Source organism: Silene latifolia, chromosome 4 (genome assembly GCF_048544455.1).
Source record: "Silene latifolia isolate original U9 population chromosome 4, ASM4854445v1, whole genome shotgun sequence".
In the NCBI taxonomy this organism is placed as follows: Eukaryota; Viridiplantae; Streptophyta; class Magnoliopsida; order Caryophyllales; family Caryophyllaceae; genus Silene; species Silene latifolia.
The window spans coordinates 102609431-102613354 of NC_133529.1; the positions used below are offsets into that span (position 1 = coordinate 102609431).

A 3924-nucleotide genomic window follows, 5' to 3' on the forward strand; every position below is an offset into this window, starting at 1 on the left:
ACAACAGTTTCATCACAAAAAAAAATTAATACAACAGCAGCCGCATTCCTCTGATGAGCAAATATCACACAAATTAGAATGAAATCAATTCTTGCAAGCTTTATCTTTATCAACAATCTGGGTAATATTCCTCCGCCCTTGTTGACTAACTGTCCCCCAATTTACCTTCCTTTATTAAACACTAACTATAATTAATTAATATGATATAAAAATAAAAAAGTAAATCATAAAAATAGATTTATTTTTGCCCGATTTGAGGTCGGTCGGAGCGAGGTTGATTAGAGTAATGTCGACCGACGGCTGGATTGACCGAAGGTGTTGAACGGATTTGTTGTTGGTGGTGAATGGAGAAAACAAATCAATTGGGTGAAGGAATGGAAAAAAATAACAAGGGTAAAATTATAAAATACGTATCGGAAAGATTAAAACTCGTATGTGAGAAAGTACGTCCCTTGTCTTTTTTTCTCAATTCTAACCTAGTTAAAATTTGGGCTTCTCAAATACCCATATAGTAGTCCTTATTGGAATTGGAGTACCGACTCAATTCTTTATCAATTTTGCGAGGGTATGCCATGTGTCAAATATCGGTTGGTCTCTCTTCAGACGGGTTATTTTGGTTTGAAAAAATAAGACGAGATTTTGTAACTATTTTACAGCCAAATGTGACCACTTGTAACACCTCTATTTATTTAGAGCCTTTAGCTAGACATTCCCAAATAAATGGGACGGTTACCATCTCGGTTTCCCGAGGTAGTGAATAACAAAGTCCAACTCACCAAAGTAATTTAAATTAAAACTTAGCGATTACATGTTCATTACAACTTAACCAACTAAAACTTGATATAAAATAATTACAACTCGCAGCGGAAATAAATAAAGTGATTAAATATTCTATGTGGTCTAGACTTCTAGGTAGATTGGCCAAGTCCTCACGCATTCTCATATCTCCCAAGTCAGCTACTCTTAGTGATACGTGCAATTTATATAGACTTTTCAAATTGCAGAAATGGATCCAAAAGTAGTGAAATCGTACCTTAGTTGTCCCACTTTGCATGCATTTTAAGGAGACGGAGATATGGAGCATGAGTCATACCTCGGGAAGCGTGAAGGGAGGTCCTTGGAAGGCTAACCAACGAAGTCAAGGCTGTTCTCAGTGGAAAGTGCTCGATCGAGAGCTTTGGATGGTCGATCGAGTGGTTTGGCTACAACGGATGTTCGATCAAGTGGTTCTTGAGCTCGATCGAAGATGGTTATTTTGGGAGTGTTCGATCGAGAGCCTCAGTTGCTCGATCAAACGTTTTGCTGGAGAAGTACTGTGACACCCTTAAAATATAGCGTTATCTAATTACTTAAAGGCGTAAATTCTACGGAAAAACTGGTAGGATATGTTTGTAAATGGTTCAACTAGCTAAAACCTGCAATTTCAAAAAAATTTCTAACTAAACCATTCACAACCAATTCCAACTCAAGAAGAGTGTCAAAAACCCTGCAACAACTGATAAACTAATTTACATACATAACTTAAGACGCGGAAATATAGTGATACAAACCCAAAATAGAAAAGGGAGACATATGTCCCTTCAAATTATATACAAATCAAAAGTGTAAAGGGTTTACTAATAGAATAGCAAAACTAGGTCCAAGGTTCCTTGCTCACTAGCTCGTCTGTGACCCCCAACAAAGCATCAACAACCTGTCAATCGCATTTTATACAAACACGAAAGCCACAATTCAGTGGGGAGTAACTTCGAGTCCTCCCAGCCACGAATCGTCAAAATTAATGTAACATGTAATGTAACATGTAAACAATTTGATAAACCATTTACTTATCATGTATTCTAACAAATGACCCCTAAACTGACCAAACTAAACTATCATGTGAATCAGATAACAAATAGTAATCCAAACTTTATCAACTGTAACCGGCTTACATCTCACCTATTACAGTTCATAAAATCACCATACAAGAAAGGGCAATATATCAAAGACAGGCATAAGTTCTTAGTACGGTCAATAGTCACTTTGTAACTCGAGTCTATACCACGAGGTAGGGAAGGTAATCGAACCGGTATCTTGGCTCAACGGTTACTATTAAGAAAACATGGCCAAGAGACAACACAACCCTAGCCTAAAATCTCTTGAGACCTAGACATGCGGATACACACCACCGCACCCAAGACCCACAACTTTTTTTAAAACAAAGTGAAGTGAGTACCCTAAGGACACCACCGAAGGGTTGGCTAGTACTTAAGCTGACCCCATACTATCAAAATAAGTACCTGAGGTCATGCCCCAACTTGGATAAACATCCACTAGTCAGGAACACAAAGGCTATCAAGCAGTGAACATATACTCGTCAAAGACTATAAAGACCTATCTATGATGGAGGCCGAAATACTCACCTAGGACCTAGTCTCAGCTTGAATATTTTAGCCCACACCACACAAGACTCACCACACAAGTCAAGTAAGACACCCACTTAACCTTAAGAGGGCAAAAAGTCCTACTTATCAACATAAATTCTAGCATTCTATCATGTGAAAGGCTATATAAATGTCTATTTACAGCATACAATCCCAACAGTTCCTCAATAAGTATTCAATACTAATTTCCAATCCTAGCAATTATAACAATATAAAAGGCTTTAGGGGAAACTAGGGCCATTTCTACAAAATAAGAAGCTATTTAAATTCAACTAACTAAATAAGAAGCTATTTAAATTCAATTAACTACACATGTGAAATAGAGATATAATAAATGGCCTAAAACAAGAAAAAGGCCGATTATCTAATTCATTCAACCGAATTTTTACCCGCAACCCCAGCCCACTCTGCGGACAGTGCGGGTCAAATTGCGGCTGACCAATCACTCAATTAACTGACATCGCATCAGTCAAAGGGACTAAGGCTCAGTTTTCGGCACAATCAACAAAACATTACAATTATCACTATAAAATTCATTTTGAGCCTATTAATTACAATTTCATTTTGTAAACTACCCTAACATGTGATAACTATTAATATAAGCACAATTTTACCATTAACATACTTTTTATTACTAGTATGAATCAATTCAAAATACTACCCCTTTGTTACTTATATTTGTTATAACATTACTCAACCTAAAATGACCAATATTGTACGAAAACCGCAAAACAAGCACGGACCAACCCGGGCAGCCGTGGGCCTGCCACGGGCCTGCCACGGGCCTGCTGCCCGTCCCCCTACACCACCTTATTTTTCCATTTTTGTTTAGTAAGAGACCGTCTGAAAATTAATTAATCGTCCCCCAATTCAACTTTAATAATTTAACTAACAAAAGGCACAAATTAAACATGCATACAACAAATTTATCATGTGAAAACTACTACTCAAGTAAAAATCACCAAACATACAAAAATCAAAAACATGTGACGATCTTTCGTCGAGTAACTCGAAATATGTTACCTTAAGCTAGAAAAAAGAGCAATTAGCACCTCAAACCCAAACCCTAACTAGCAACTATCCGCTATCTTCGATAATATACGAGTCCCCGAACTCGTCTTCCAATTCTTCACCTAAATAAACAATTAAAACACAATAATTAAGTATATAAACCGAATTTCCGAAAATTGGTCTTAAAACAACTTAATGAAAATTGAAATTAGAACATACTAAGTTGTAGATCGAGGCGAGGGGATTCCGGAAAGGTAAATTACGCGAAAAACGGACTAGTAACGAAGAATTTATGGCCAAAATAGCTTGAATTTTATTTAAGATGACAAATAATTAAAAGAATAACTGTGGGTGCAAAGGATCTCGTTTTTGGCGAGATTAATGAAGGATTTGGGTTCTTATTTTGCTTTGTGCCTACTGGAAGTAGAAATAGGATTAAACCATGTTTTAAATTTTCTTTAGTTTGGGGTTTATGGGGAAACCGAAAAGA

General features: G+C 36.7%; 1 long non-coding RNA gene across 1 annotated transcript; it reads right to left on the bottom strand.

Annotated features, from left to right (window-relative positions):
- Positions 1 to 1418: 1418 nt before the first annotated feature.
- Positions 1419 to 3715, bottom strand: LOC141652363 (uncharacterized). Its single transcript, XR_012547170.1, has 3 exons — positions 3654 to 3715; positions 3447 to 3556; positions 1419 to 1693 (listed from the first exon to the last, which is right to left on the bottom strand). It is a non-coding gene; the product is annotated as an uncharacterized LOC141652363 (long non-coding RNA).
- Between the last annotated feature and the right edge of the window lie 209 nt (positions 3716 to 3924).